Source organism: Natator depressus, chromosome 1 (assembly GCF_965152275.1).
Source record: "Natator depressus isolate rNatDep1 chromosome 1, rNatDep2.hap1, whole genome shotgun sequence".
Taxonomy (NCBI): domain Eukaryota; kingdom Metazoa; phylum Chordata; order Testudines; family Cheloniidae; genus Natator; species Natator depressus.
In genome coordinates this window covers 25,369,523-25,386,133 of record NC_134234.1, presented here as the reverse complement: position 1 = coordinate 25,386,133, position 16,611 = coordinate 25,369,523, and the positions used below count along the sequence as shown (strand labels likewise).

Below are 16,611 nucleotides of genomic sequence, written 5' to 3'. Positions count from 1 at the left end.
ATTGCAGGATTGGGCTCAGTGGAGGTCTCCCCTTCCCATCCCCATTTTCCATCCACAATCTCCATCCACATTCAGCTCAGCTCTGCGGTACTGAGAGCAGAGCTTGTAGAGCCTGCAGAGTTTGTAGAGACAGTTTACTTAGTAGGATGTTTTTTGAAGCAGCATTGCCCCAGAGAAGAACAATGAGATGATGGGTAGATGGTTAGGTGTAGGGGAAAAGAAGAGGCACACCCCTAATAGCCAACATCAGCTGCCCCAACCCTGATCACAATTCCCCTTCACTAGTTCCCCAATCCAGCATCAACTTCCATACCCAGACATCAGCACATCTACTAGCCTCAAACTCAGCCCTGCACCCAGCCCCCACCACTCCCACCATCTCCAGTGTTTCACCAACCCCCAGCTGCACTCTCCACCAAGCGCTTAATAAAACCACCCATGGTTTCTTGCCATGCTCCCAGTATCACAATTTTTTGCCAACACAAATGATTTGGTAAGTGACTGAAGAGAAACCTGCCAGTTAGTTTTGGGTCCCATGTGAAAAAAGGGTTGAGAATGACTGAAATAGAAGACTTGAGTCTCTAAGGGCTTGATTAAACTCTCACTTCAGATGCAGAGCCTTTCACATCTAGCCCACCATCCAGAATCCAGCCCAGTGAACGATTTGAACCTATAAGTTCACCAATGTAAATGCAAATCAGGAATAACTCCACTGAAATCACACTGAAACCAGTGCGAGTGAGAGAAGAATCAGACTCTAGAACTGTAAATTTTTCATATCTGACAAGCATTATATTCACGTTGATTGATTTTAAATGGGTGTATCAGTGTTCTCACATGTTGAACCTGTATCAAAAATTAAACAACTCCCAATGGGATTCTTCCAAGATTACATTCTGAAATTGAACTTCACTTGAACAACAGAGTTTAAATACCTGGGGACAGAGCTAGATTTTAATATTCATACAGAAAAGTAAAGCACTGAAATGTGTAGTAAAGGTGGTTTGCTTCTTTTACATCTCATCTACAGCATAGACCAAATTTATTATCCCTAGTATAATTCCACTGACTTACACCAGAGATGAATTTGGCCCAGTATGTATAGAAGTTTCTGTACAGTTAATTTTGCCTTTGCATTCATGTTGGTGATGTATGTACCAATCAGCATTTCACATTATCTGCTTGACAAACTGGAGGTTGTTAAATCGATTTGTCTTTTTTGTTAGGATTTACTGAACTGTCTGTCTTGTCACTTCCTATATACAGGTTATTTCAGTTGCTGGACTTGATCTCTAAAGGTTTAAATAGAAGATTACTGCCATATCCATCTTTTAGTCATAATTTGATGACTGTAGCAGCACTGAGATTGCTAAGCATGTTGGATTTTCTGCTTTTCTGCTATAATACTGATCTTGATCAAAATGCCATTTGGGGCAGTACATCTTTGGCGTACAACGGATTTCTAGCCGAGGTAAATTTTACACCATCTCCGCTTTCTTTTAAGTGAAAATTGTTCCACTGGGATTTGAAGTAGTGTAATTATTTGTAATTTATTATACAACTTTTCTGTTTCAATTCTTATCCTTTAGGACCCACTCAAAACCGAGCTTTATAAACCTCAAGTGATTTTTTTCAAGCCAAGTACAGTAATTGACAAAAATAAATATCAGATCTGATTATTCTGACCTTCAGAATTTCACACCGATCTAGTAAAACTGAAGGCAATTCCTGCACACAGGAAGCAGATCAGAGACCAAATTCTTTTCCCACTTAATGCCTCCATTCAAGCACAGGGGAGCTGTATATAGCAGGAAGTTAATGCAAAATCTGGACCTTTTATTTCTTCACATTTGTAAATTATATCAATATACAAGGATTTCAGAGACAAGAATCATGTGCAAATCACAAAATCTACTATACACTTTCTCTCTGTTTATAACAAACAACATCACATTTGTATAGCCTTCCCTTTATCACAGTCTCCAAGTTCATTATGATCTAGCATGACCTATTGTTTTTTCAATGAAGTATTTTTGGTTTGGGAATTACCAAGGTGCTTTTTATTCTGTAGAAATAAATGAAGATACGGGGCCTGATTCACCATTATCTTCATCTGGTCTAATCATATAGATCCATGTAAAATGAGTGTAAAGTGGGTATAAGAAAGTACCAAACAAGATCACACTCATTTTGCACAGATGTGAACAGCTATCCCAGATCTAAGGCAGTGAATAATCAGCCTTAGTATCTGTATTTAAAATGTCAGTAATTGGTATGGGTGGGTCCACAGATTATTAATCTAAACCTGATGAGATTTTTCTGAAAGTTCCTTGCTTAAAACCCCAACTACTAGACTGAATGCCCTTCCTTACTGATACTACAGTCATACAGGTCCTCACGGAGGTTTCTCCAGGTCTCTTCCTGCTTGCTTTTCCTGTTCTTAAAGAAACAGGCTCATATATCTATCCATTAACATGCGTCACAGTTATTGTAATAGAATGCTAAACTATAGCCACTAGGTGGTGCTATGTATAAAATACCATATTTAAGATAACCTTAGACATATCTGGCAGATCATTAAAGGATCTTATGAGGAACCATTTGGTGCATATAAGCAAGCTCTGTGACCAGTCCATATCTGCTACAGAAGAACATGACATGGTGTCAGGAGTAAATTAAGAACAGAATCAGAGGGAAAACAGCAACAAAGGTCACAAAAAGAAGGAACAAAGTAACAAAGGTTGCAGGATCTCATCAACATGCCACTTCATTGCCCCATGGAACATCAGCTTTGAATTACTTCCACAATGGAAAAGCTGGAAGCAGTATTTTGCAAGATTTCAAACTGAAAACAAACTCCACAAAGAAACTGGAGCTATACAGGTATCTTCTTTCATTTATGCTTTGGGGAAGCAAGCAGACTATATCTTTAAATCCTTTGATTTTACTGAAGTCAGTCACAGAGATGACTATGAAAAGGTTCTAGCTATGTTTGATGCTTACTTAAGAACGGCCATACTGGGTCAGACCAAAGGTCCATCTAGACCAGTATCCTGTCTTCCGACAGTGGCCAATGCCAGGTGCCCCAGCAGGAATGAACAGAACAGGTAATCATCAAGTGATCCATCCCCTATCACCCATTCCCAGCTTCTAGCAAACAAAGGCTAGGGACACCATCCCTGCCCATCCTGGCTAATAGCCATTTATGGCCCTATCCTCCATGAACTTATTTAGTTCTTTTTTTAACCCTGCTATAGTCTTGGCATTCACAACATCTTCTGGCAAGGAGTTCCACAGGTTGACTGTGCGTTACATGAAAAAATACTTTCCTTTGTTTGTTTTAAACCTGTTGCCTATTAATTTCATTTGGTGACCCCTAGTTCTTGTGTTACTTTATACCACAGAGAAATGTGGTTTATGATAGATCATATTTTCACGAGAGAATTCAAGAACCAGGTGAAAATGTTGAATGTTTTATAAGAGCTCTGCATATACTGGCTGAAAACTGTGGTTTTGGAAATGCAAAACATAAAAATAGAGACAAGCTAGCAATCTAGCTAACAGATAAAAACCTTTCAGAGAAGCTAACCAGCCAAAGAGGGGTTTACCACTAGCCACAGCTTTTCAGAGAGCAAAGCAGTCTGAGCTGCTGGGACAGCAAAATCTAGAGCAACTTGTCAGATTTGAAAATCAAGAAACTATCTTGAAAGCTATTAACATATGCAGCATGAGTGCCAAAAGACTTCTCAGCTGCGGCGTGGCAGCCACCATGGGTCTAGTGAGAAAGGTGGAAGAACTCAATAGACTTTGTGGTGATACTGGATTTTTGAAAGGAGATCCAGTAATAAAAACCTTAAAGAAAGAAGGCTGATCCATGCAGTGTACATACACCTTGCAAGATTCCAATCCCATTACTTCATAAAGTGTAATGTTAACTGAGTTAAAGAGAATGGACTGGATTGGCATAACAAAGAAAAATATCTCAGCCAACAGCACAGTGCACCCCAATGGTACCAGTTATAAAGAATAATGGAAAAAATATGAATCTGTGTGGCTCTTAAGACTTAATTAAGCAGTTGTGAGAGAAAGTACCCTCTCTACACTGGATGACTTCCTCTCCAAAGTGAAAGGAGCTACAGTATTCTCCAAGCTGGATGCTTGAGTGTATTCTGGTAAAGTCCTTTAGCCAAAGACAGTGCCAAACTGAGTACATTTATCACACCCTGTGGGAAATTTTGCTTTTGAAGATTACCTTTTGGGATTACCAGTGCACCTGAAATTTCCCAAAGAAAGATAGCAGAACTGTTTATGAACACAGATGGAGTTATACATAGACGGTGGGTATAATAGGCCAGGGAAAGCTAAGCCTTCTCTGACACTGCCGCTGCTGCTGGAGGCTGGATTGTGGGTTTTTGGCAGTTCGCACCATCTTAGCTTCTGCCAGAGGAAGTTTTTATTATGCATGTAAAAGCTTAGCAGCAGCTGCAACCCACCCGCCGCTGCCTGGCTGCTCCTCTCTCTCCAGCCCCCTCTCTGGAGGTCTCTGCTGCTGCCCACTGGTTTCTTCTCTCCTCCCCCTTTGCCCTCCCCCCTCCCCACTGCTGGTCCCTCCTTCCCCCCTCCCTGGGATCTGGATGCATTGCTGTCCTCCCACCAGTACATTGGTCTCTGGGTACCATGCTTCCTTAATGTGCGGAGAAGCTGCCCATGCCCAGGGGAAGTAGAACCCCTGAGGGGCAGAGTCTGGGGCAGGGGGCTGCAGTGCAATGGAAGACAATGCAAGAATTCCAGACCAGCCACAGCCAGTTGTTGCAACTAATCAACATCCAGATGACTAACCTGTTGTGCATTCAGGTTATGTAATTAGAAAATCAGTATTATTCAGAGACACTTAATAGACTAACCCATAGTGAACTTAAGAGGTAGCGTATTCGTGTATATTCTGTAAATGGTAGGAATGTAGAACTTAAAGGGGGAGATGTAATAGAATGCTAAACTGTACTATACTGTTGAGCCACTAGGTGGCCCTGTGTATAAAATACAGTAGAACCTCAGAGTTACATACACCTCGGGAATGGAGGTTGCTCATAAATATGAAATGTTTGTAACTTTGAACAAAATATTACGGTTGTTCTTCCAAAGGTTTACAAGTAAACATTGACTTAATACAGCTTTGAAACTTTACTATGCAGAAGAAAAATGCTGCTTTCCCTTTATTTTTTAATAGTTTACATTTACAATAGTTTACAATACTGTACTGTTTTTTCTTTTTTTATTTAATTTTTTCTCATCTCTGTTGCTGCCTCATTGTATAATTCTGGTTCCAAATGAGGTGTGTGGTTGACTGGTCAGTTAGTAACTCTGTTGTTCATAACTCTGAAGTTCTACTGTACCTTAGTTAAGCTCACCTTAGCCATATCTGGCAGAGTGTTAAAGGATCTTATGTTAAACATATCTGGTATGTATAAGCAAGCTCTGTCACCAGTCCATATCTGGTACAGTTATCATTATGTGTCCTAAATGTGCGCCAAATCCTGCCCAGTCCCCAGTGCTTGGCTGAGTTTGTGGCTCTGACCCCGGGCAGTGGGATGAGACGAGATAGATTTATATGTATTATGTGACTACCCCTGAGGGTTTTCACCCTTGAGGATACAAGAAGGCCTCCACAGCTCTGAAGTCTGGCTCCAGTGATCTCTGCCCTGCAGAGTCAACAAGCACCAGAGTTTGTGTAATTTACTCTTGTCACTTCCATACCCTTAGCATCTGTGGATTTAGAGAGGTAGCTAGAGTACACACCAGGATGTACACCTACACCAAAACAAACCATTCTCCTTTCTGGTAACCAACTACCCTATTCATTTTGCACCTGAGATCTCCATATTGTCTCTAATCAGGTCATTTTCTCATCTTCCCACTTAGCTGTTTTTCCTGTACTTATTCACCTTCCTGTCCTTTAATGAAAATCTCACTGCTCCAGTCCAGCTCTACAATCTAATTCCGGTGCCTTCCATTGGTGCCTTAAAAAGGAAAGGGAGGTATACAACTGGGCAGCATGATATATTCCAACATCATTATCTCCGATGAGATTCTGACACTGTTAACTTGGGCAAGAAGAGACAACCGGCTCTGAAAGCTGCCTTCTGAGCCTGTTGAGAAATCATTTTGGGGGAAAATAATGAAACGAAATCCTTCTGCAGTGACCTGAGAAGATATTCTGAAAAAGTGCACAGTGGAGCGAAGTGAAGGCATGCTGCACTTGCTGCAGCTTGTGTGGGAGCGAGCCTCTTGAATTCTCAGTCTAAAGCTTCACCACTTATCAGGGAACAAAGGCAATAAGAAATGTCGACTGTTGCAGGAACTTAAGCCAATTTTATTCTCTTGCTCTTTGACAGAGAGGCTCTTTCCTCTACAACCCTGTCTCAAGAGGCAGGTGCTGCTTAGTAGGAGTGAGGTCTCTCCCCCACTCCACCTACTCAAACATCTGAATGAGCCAAAGACACTCAGCTACCTTTTCATCCCCTGAAACACCTAATTATACAGCAGGGTACTCAGGTAAGTTATGTGCAATTATTTCCTTGAGCCACCTACAGAGAGGATTATAATTCACATCTTCAAGTGAATGATCAAACATCTGGCCACCAATAACCAGGCAAGATGGCTTTTTAGTTTCTGATCTGCCAACCAATATGTCTTTATTCAGAGAGTGTTTTCACTGCTGCAAGTACTAATTAAGACCCATTTGCTGCCTTTAAGTGGGGGAATATTTTTTTTTTGGTCAAAGGTAAATCACAGGTGAATACAAAATGGAAACCAAATAAAAATTCCCCTTGAACTTTGCATCCTTGTGTGTCTAAGTTGCCAACGGGGAGTGGGGGGAGGGAAAGGGGTGAGTGGGGAATATAATTATAATAAGCCCCAGTCTAAAATCAATGGAAATACTCTCACTGACTTCAAAGGGCTTTAGATCATCATTTTAATAAATACCTTCACATATTTAAAGAGCCTTCAGTGCAAAGCACTTTATAAATGACAGATGAGTTATTTCACCCACCACTGCATTGCTGCCACCTCTGGGGCAGAATGTGGCAGCCATTTAACAGCAGCGCCACATGCTAACATAGGATGTGAAGGGAAGAATTCCTTATCCATTTCAAAGTGCAGGGGGAATTTAGCTAAGTGTATAGAAGATGTGGTTAGCACACCTCTACTGGCAGAAAGAAATATTTGAGCTTAGTGTCTACTTAAGATGCCTGATAACCATTTATTAAATACAGTAGATAAAATAAACTGAAAAATATGCACATTATGACTACAACCCAGAAAAGTAAAATAAATAAGCAATCTCTTGAAGTGTGGCAAAACCCTAAATTACTAGAGCTGAGCAAAAGGAGAGAAAGTGTGTTTTTAAAAAAATCATTAGAAAATCTTAATTGTTTAGGAGAAAGTTGCAAAAGCACTCATGAAAAGACAAGCGGAGGTGACACAGCAGTCTCTTCAAGAGCTTTTCGGGGGCTAACCTTACAGGTCATCAGTTTCAAACTCCCACCTCTTGCTTCAGGATGAAGAACCCTCATACAGCTTTTGGGGAGGCAGGAATTCATCCAAAAATTCCTCCTGGCACTTGAGGAGAGAGGGGAGAGCTCTGCCTGCTTCCTGCAGCAGCCCTGATTGGCTGCTCTTCCCCAGGAGGTTGGGCAGGCAGCCAGTCAGGGGATTCTGTCCCCGTGTCCCGGACAAGGCCGAAATTCATGCAAAGGCTGGAGCTTCCGGCATCACTGGGAGACTGGTTGATTAATCAAAATTGTATGATTCATGAGAGTTGGGAATACTGCAGTCAGGGCCTCTTCTTCCCTTTGGGTTCTGGGTGATTCTCATGTGCAAGGTTAGGGATGCGAAATTACAACAAAGTCTTTAATCTGAATCTGCCTGTCCTTGTCTGGCAGTGGTCAGGATGGCACTTTTACAAAGTTAGCAACATTCTTCTTTCTCTATCTTCCTTTTTCTTTTCTTAAAGGTGACAGTGTTCTGCAGAGACAATTTATCAATTCTATCTGCATACACTAAGGCTGCTTACAAGGTTGCTTTGCTTTGGTAGCCACAGCCGGGGGCCTGAACTCTCTATCGTAATTTACTAGCCCTGCTATAGATTCTGCAGAAAGGCTAATTTATGTAAGCATCTTTAGGGGGACAGTGTTTTGTCCTTTTTAACTACTCAAGTAAAGCTAATGCTTTTATATTTATAGAAGATACCCAGAGCTCTGCCAGTTTCAACCCTTCCACTATCAAAATCTCCATTGTTATGCTGTAGGTGCAGTCTGGTAGATTATCTAAATTAATGACAGAGAGAATATGTTGTCCTGTTTGGAATGTGCCAATCACTTCAGAAGCACTTCTCGTGTCTTTAACAGTGGGGGGTACACACCTAATCATGGGAATGGTGGGTAATTGGCTGTCTCACCTTTAATTATGATTCAGTTTAAGCAGGAATTGATGTGAAGTGTTCCAAGTACTGAGACAAACTTGTTTTTCTATCTTCTTGCAGATTTTACTATCATAATGATGCCGCTTAACTCTGAAACAGTCAGGAGGCACTTCATTGTCATCTCTGATAGGCAGATGTGATACCCAGAGTCAAACAGACAGTTGAATTTTAAAAAAAAAGCTGATCTGCTACGAGCCTGTACCTTCACGCTCTGCAGAGAGCCAGCACCCAGGGTATGCACCACTTGAGTCTGGCTTCAACCCTGTTTCAAGTGCTGAAGTGGGAATTAAGAGAGGCCATTTGCAGGGAGGAGCATTTCACCTGATAGGAATACAAACGCTATTGTTAGGAGGATGCACTACTGCTTAAGGCATTGTACTAAACCTAAGAGAGCCTGGAGTTGAGCCCTGTTTGTACCACAGACTTTGGGACTGGCCTTGGGAAGTCACTTAGGGCCAGATTTTTAAAGGTATTTGGACCCTTAAAGATGCAGACAGGTGCCTAGGGGATTAGGTGCCTGAATCTGCTTTTGAAAATCTCACCAAATGCCTACCTGTATCTTTAGGTGCCTCAATACATTTAAACATCTGGCCGTCTGTGGTGCTGTACCTTTGTTCACCATCTCTAAAATGAGGGTGATGGAAGAGAATGATGCTGCTTTTCTCCCACCCCTTGTCTGCCTAGACTGTAAGCTTTTCTGAGCAGAGATTGTGTCTTACTGTGTGTTTGTACACTGCCCAACACAAGGGGGATGGGCCCAATCTCAATGGGGGCCTTTAGGGGCTATAAATAAATAATAATAATACTGTTCATACCTGAAATTAATTATGAGCAATTTGAGGGCATGGACTCTGTCTTCTGCATTTGTACAGTGCGAATCCATAAATAAAAACAGATACATAACATTAACTGTACATAAGCAAGCTCCTCATATTCCAATAGAGGGCAGTGGCACAGATGTAAAGAAACCAGTACGTTGTATACTGTAGTTCATAGTTAAGATACAGATTGTCCTTGTTCTCATTTGAGAGCATCTGGTGTCCAGAGGAGTTATAGCCAATGGTTGGTCCCCATTCAGTATTGAACTGTGGCCCCATACTCCCACAACATATATGCAATCAATATTAATTAAAGGATACATATGTTGTTGACATGCAAACAATGGGGTAAGGTTTACAAAAGAAATTCTACTGTTTGTGAAACCAAGTGCATCTGATTCACTAAAACTAGAAAATTTAAACTGATTCACTAAAACTAGACAAAAGGTAATTTCCATGCAAAAATAGCATTTCTATCCTGGCTTCCCATGCTCAGTGAACAGTGTGTTTAGGGAATGATTACTGGGCTATAGGCACACGTGGAGTCGGCTTGAAATCTCAGAACACACGGTACTGGGAGCTGAGTACCAACAGCTCCTCTGTTTCAGGCAACCACAGGATTTTTGTTTGCTGGGCAGAACTTAAGGGGGATTTTTCTCCTCATGAGGAGATTTGATCCCAAGCACACTTACACCAGTGTAATCAGGGGCAACTCCACGTACGTCAGTAATCTCACTTCAAGATCATTGGTGTGAGATATGAGTACAACCCCAACACTCTGATTCTCTGTCGCCTTGTCAATTGTATACCATTTACATGCGTGGAAATGAGTACAAAGTGGGTCTGAAACTGCAAGGGCCCGATTTGCATTTACACTAAGGCATTGTTTACACATAAAAATTGAACTGTTTTAAATAGGCCGGAATCATAAAAGCATTGCAGGCCCTCTAGTGTGGATGCAGTTATGTGCTTACACCAGTAAATATTTTTCCTGTATGAGAAAGGGAATAGGCTATACCAGTACAAGGCCCTGTAATATAAGACCATTATCTGTTGCGTTCCCTTGTGGCAGGATGTGGAGCTACATCACCTGACTCCATGCACCCCTATGCTGTGTTCATCAACTCCTTGTTATGACTCATCCCTCTGGCCAGGTCTTTATAGTCTAGTGGTATTGGAGCAATTTGTATGGGGGGGTGCTGAAAGCCACTGAACAAAACTGTAAAGCCTGTACATGATGGAAACCACTTCTAGCCAGGGGGTGAGGCAGCACCCCCAGCACCTCTAGTTCCATACAGCACCCCTCTAATAGTCTCTGTCCCCTTCAGGATAATGGGAGTCAGAAGTTCCATGGCTCTAATGGGGGTTAGAAAGCCCTGGGTCTCCTGGGTTTAGAGCCTTCTTCTCCAACGTCCTTGGCTGGAGTAGGTAGGGGAACGCAGGCCCACCCACTCCACTAGTTTCCAGCTCAGGGCCCTTTTTCTGGAACAGCCAGACCCAATCCTTCTCAGGCCCTTGCTGCTCCCTGAGCTACATCATACCTCCTCTCATCTGTAGGCTTCCCCAGCCTCTTGCCCTGCTTCTCCCTATGTAGAATGTTGGCTTCTCAGGCAGCTTCTCACTGGTGTGCTGGAGGGACCCTCTCTCTGCAGTATCTCTCTGGCAGCTTCCTCCTCAGGCATTCCCTCTAACTGAGGCCCTTAACCTTTTATCACACCCGAGTGCTTTCCTGCCTATTTAACTGCTCCCAGTTATTCTGTGAGTTACCTACTCCCAGGTCAACCTGAGCTGCCTCATTCCCCCTTGTAGAGCCCAGCAGAGGTAGGTTGGACCCCTGACCCCTTCTGACAGACACCTTTATACCAGTATAACTGTGTCCACACTAGGGGTGTACCAGAAGAATTATATTGATAAAATAATCACACCTCCAAACAAAATAGTGATTCCAGTTGAAAAACTAGGAGTAGGTCAGGCCTTAAGCCTCTTTACAGTGCTCTGGCAATATAACAAGGCCTTATTATAGAACCATAGAAGATTAGGGTTGGAAGAGACCTCAGGAGGTCATCTAGTCCAGCCCCCTGCTCAAAACAGGACCAACCCCAACTAAATATAGTATAATAGGTCTCAATTATATTTGTACCCACTTAAAATCCTTTTACACTTTGAGAGCACTGTAAAGGGGCATTAGGGTAAATGAGACTCAGGCCCTACCTTTCTGATTTGATTACATTTTATGCTCAATTTGCAAAGATATAAATGAGGGCACAACATGCAGGGCAACAGAGAATCAGGTCTACTGTACTGAAATGGTACAGAGTGCCACAGTCTCCAGTGTGGCTGAGCTGTATTTAGCAAGTTAGAGGAGAAGGGGGGCGCAGGGGAAAGGCAAAGAGAGCTAAACACCTTTATGTTGGCTGCAGTGGAAGCTGGGAGGTGGGGTGTTCCAGCTGTCTGAAGGATAAAGCCCAATGTTCTCAGGTCTGTGGGCAAAATCTGATCCCATTGTGATCCTGGTAATATTGCCACTGACTTCAACAGGACCCGGATTTGACCACTGTGAAAATAACTGGAAATTTGGATGCTTAACCAGATTGGCCTAAGACTAGCACAAAAACAGCCTGTCTCATGGAATTTTTATTACATCCAGTCCCTGTCCCACCTGGAACCTGGCATTGCAGAAGCACATGGGGATAAAGTCTGGCCAAAAAAAAAAAGTCAGGACAAATTTTCAACCTCAAAAATGTTTTGGTTCCATGTTCAGTTCAAGTTTTTTTTAAAGGTTTGGAGGGTACTTAATAGAGCTATTTAAAAATGGGATGGATTTTTTGTGAAAACTGTTAAAGTTCACCCCTTTTTTTATCAAAATTTTAATGGAAAGTGTAGTTGAAATTTCAAAAATGTTAACCAGCTTAACCCCACCCATTCAACCATCCCTAATGTTAGTAGATATTTCGCATGTTCCATTGCTATCAAAAACCTTTTAGGTACCAGCAGCCAATCTGGGAGTTGTCCTGCATCTATTACCTTGTCTAGGTGTGCAATATTCATTGCTCTGATGAGATATGGCAATTAATCCTTGAATTTACAGGCAGAATGGAAAGAAAACCACTTGGCAAACCAGTAGGTCTATCAACACAGGCAGTGGTCTATTTGTTCCTGGGATATGTGTGTACTTTAAAGAGAGGAAAATCTACACATCACAATTATCCTATGTGGATTTGTTGGGGAAGAGTGAACATGGCTTTTGTGAAAGGAAATCATGCCTCACCAATCTACTAGAATTCTCTGAGGGGGTCAACAAGCATGTGGACAAGGGCAATCCAGTGGATATAGTGTACTTAGATTTTCAGAAAGCCTTTGACAAGGTCTCTCACCAAAGACTCTTAAGCAAAGTAAGCTGTCATGGGATAAGAGGGAAGGTCCTCTCCTGGGTCAGTAACTGGTTAAAGGATAGGAAACAAAGGGTAGGAATAAATGGTCAGTTTTCAGAATGGAGAGAGGTAAATCATGGTGTCTCCCAGGGACTGTACCATTCAGCATATTCAGAAATGATCTGGAAAAAGGGGTAAATAGTAAGGTGGCAAAATTTGCAGATGATACAAAACTACTCAAGATAGTTAAGTCCAAAGCAGACTGCGAAGAGTTACAAAGAGATCTCACAAAATGGCAAATCAGATTCAGTGTTCATAAATGCAAAGTAATGCACATTGGAAAACATAATCTCAACTATACATAGAAAATGACGGGGTCTAAATTAGCTGTTACCACTCAAGAAAGAGATCTTGGAGTCATTGTGGATAGTTCTCTGAAAACATCCACTCAATGTGCAGCAGCAGTCAAAAAGGCTAACAGAATGTTGGGGGTCATTAGGAAAGGGATAGATAATAAGACAGAAAATATCATATTGCCTCTATATAAATCCATGGAATACTGCATGCTGATGTGGTCGCCCCATCTGAAAAAAGATATATTGGAACTGGAAAAGGTTCAGAAAAGGGCAACAAAAATGATTAGGTTTATGGAGCAACTTCCATCTGAGGAGATATTAATAAGATTTGGACTTTTCAGCTTGGAAAAGAGATGACTAAGGGGGGATATGGTAGAGGTCTATAAAATCATGACTGGTGTGAAGAAAGTAAATAAGGAAGTGTTATTTACTCCTTCTCATAACACAAGAACTAGGGGTCACCAAATGAAATGAATAGGCAGCAGATTTAAAACAAACAAAAGGAAGTATTTCTTCACACAATGCACAGTCAGTCTGTGGAACTCTTTGTGAAGGCCAAGACTATAACAAAGTTCAAAAAATAACTAGATAAGTTCATGAAATAGGTCCATCAATGGCTATTAGCCGGAATGGGCACGGATGTAAAACCATGCTCTGAAGTGTCCCTAAGCCTCTGTTTCCCAGAAGCTGGGAATAGGTCGACAGAGGATGGATCACTTGGTTACGGGTTCTGTTCATTTCCTCTGAAGCAACTGGCATTGACCACAGTTGGAAGACAGGATAGTGGGCTAGATGGACCATTGGTCTGATTCAGTATGGCCGTTCTTATGTTCAGGGCCGTCCTTACTCATACACAAAGTATGCAGCTGCTTAGAGCACCAGGAAATTGGTGCACTACGCAGCTGCGTGCTGCTCCACCCCCTGCTCTGCTTCTTCCCCATGGCCCCGGCCCCTGCTCCACCCCAGCCCCGCCTCTTCCCAGCCCTGCTCCGCCCCAGCCCTGCCCCCACTCCACCCCTTCCCCTGAGGACTGCAGCAGGGGTCGGGGGCCCTGCACTCACCAGGCAGCGGTAAGTGGAGCTACCCAGCCCCAGCCCCCTCTGCGCCACGCCGGAGTGGAGCAAGTTGGGGCCAAGTAGCTCCACTTCCTGCTGCCGGTGATTGCTGGGGGGCAGTTCCACCCCGCCCCCCAAACTCCAAGGCTGGGAGCCAGGGGAGCAGAGCGAAGCAGGCTGGGGCCAGGTCACTCCACTTCCCGCTGCCTCGTGAGTGCGGTGTTGAGCCCGCCCTGCACACACTGGGCGGCAGGAAGTGGAATGACCCGGCCCCAACCTGCTCTGCTCCGCCGGTGGGTGCTGGGAGGCGGTTTTCCCCCTGCCCTCCAGGCCTGCTCCTGCCCCCCCGTGGAGGCCTGGGGCCAGTCCCCCGGGGAGGCCTGGGGCCACACACACACACCCCACGGGGGGGGGGGGCTGCATAGGGCACCAAAATGGTTAGGGACAGCCCTGCTTATGTTCATATGAGCAGTAAAGCTTGATAAAAATCTCCACCAGTTGTATAAGTTAAAGATACTGCTGACTTTATTGACCTGATGACATTAACAAGGCCATTAAATTAAAGAGAGAAAAAACACTGAAAACAGAACTACAGCTCTAATTAAGGCAATTTTGTTGTTGTAAGAGCAGAATATACTTTTATAGCTTGAAAATGATCTCTTATTTCATTTCTACGTGAGGCTTTACATGTATTAGTTTGGATCCCTAAGTATCCGTTTCACAGCAAAAAAGAAGTGGGGGGAGCTTAGACACTTGGAGAGCAATTTTACAGTGAGATATAAATCTTGGAGATCAAGATGGGTATTTCTCAGCTGGATTTTTGATACATATCTTAAATATGAACGGTGGGAAAACACTGATAAGGGTAGAAATCCATAGCTGCTCTTTTTAAAAAGAGATAACATAGTGTCTTGTGGAGAGGTTCTTCCCATGACAAGTTATTTTAATTACTGTAGCTTCTTTTATTGTCCCTCAATAGCATTCCCCTTAAAGCATGAGCCATGTTAGCCAACTTTTAATGACAAGCTTGACATTTTAGATAGAAAAAGATATCCAAATGAACCTAGGTAGTTGCAAAGCGAACTCCAGTTTTGGATTATTTTTCTATAATCCAATGGCCATGTTAAGTAAAGAGTCATATCTCCATTTTTCTTTTCTTTTTGCTCCAGGCAATTTACATGTTAAGCAGTCAAATATAGACACATAAGAACATACAAACGGCCATACTGGGTCAGACCAAAGATCCATCTAGCCCAGTATCCTGTATCTCACAGTGGCCAATGTCAGGTGTTTCAGAGGGAATGAACAGAACAGGTAATCATCAAGTGATCCATCCCCTGTTGCCCACTCCTAGCTTCTGACAAACAAAGGCTAGGGACACCATCCCTGCCCATCCTGGATAATAGCCATTGATGGACCTATTCTCCACGAATTTATCTAGTTCTTTTTTGATCCCTGTAATAGTCTTGGCCTTCACAAGATCCTCTGGCAAAGAGTTCCACAGACTGACTGTGCATTGTGTGAAGAAATACTTCCTTTTGTTTGTTTTAAATCTGCTGCCTATTCATTTCATTTGGTGACCCCTAGTTCTTGTGTTATGAGAAGGAGTAAATAACACTTCCTTATTTACTTTCTCCACACCAGTCATGATTTTATAGATCTCTATCATATCCCTCCTTAGTCATCTCTTTTCCAAGCTGAAAAGTCCAAGTCTTATTAATCTCTCCACATACGGCAGCTGTTTTATACCCCTAATCATTTTTGTTGCCTTTTTCTGAACCTTTCCCCAAATTTTTCCAATTCTAATATATCTTTTTTGAGATGGGACAACCAGATCTGCCCGCAGTATTCAAAATGTGGGCGTACCATGGATTTATATAGAGGCAATGTGATATTTTCTGTCTTATTATTTATCCCTTTCTTAATGATTCCCAACATTCCGTCAGCATGTTGTGCCATTCTGATAGCCTACTCAGTGAGGAGCACCTACCTCTGCAGATAGACCCCTGAAGTTAATGGGAGTGTTCATGCAATAGACCGCTATTCAACAGAGTGAGGAGATTAGAATCTGGCCCTGACCATGTAAAAGTTTCTGAAGCTTTCCCAACCCCCTCCTGAAAATTGAAACTGCAGACTTTTATTAAAAGACTTCAAAAACTAGACTACTTTTTATATTATGAACTGAACTCGGCTCTCCGCTGCTTTGGGGCATTCAGTCAGCTTCCTTGCATAATTCAAATCCTTAAAGCCCCAAATAATCCAAGTCCATGCTCAGTCTGCAGAAAACCTGAAGAGGAAAAGAGTTGCTCCGGATATTTCCAATGCCATATGGCAAATTGCATTTTCTGCCAGTACACAGCACATTTTAACTCCAAGGAATTTGTAATTATATTTAATTGGCTCCATTTATTTCTTTAGCAGGCTTCCCTTTCCATAAAAAAGGGAATGAAGTTCTATCTTTACCTGCTATGATTATCACTGGTTTTATATGTGTAACTGTTCTTAGAAGAAAAGGAATTTAAAAGGCCA

General features: G+C 42.4%; 1 protein-coding gene across 1 annotated transcript in view; it reads right to left on the bottom strand.

Annotated features, from left to right (window-relative positions):
- LOC141981079 (cyclic nucleotide-binding domain-containing protein 2-like) overlaps positions 1-16,611 on the bottom strand; it is a 125,109-nt gene that overhangs the window by 16,804 nt on the left and 91,694 nt on the right. The window lies entirely within an intron of this gene.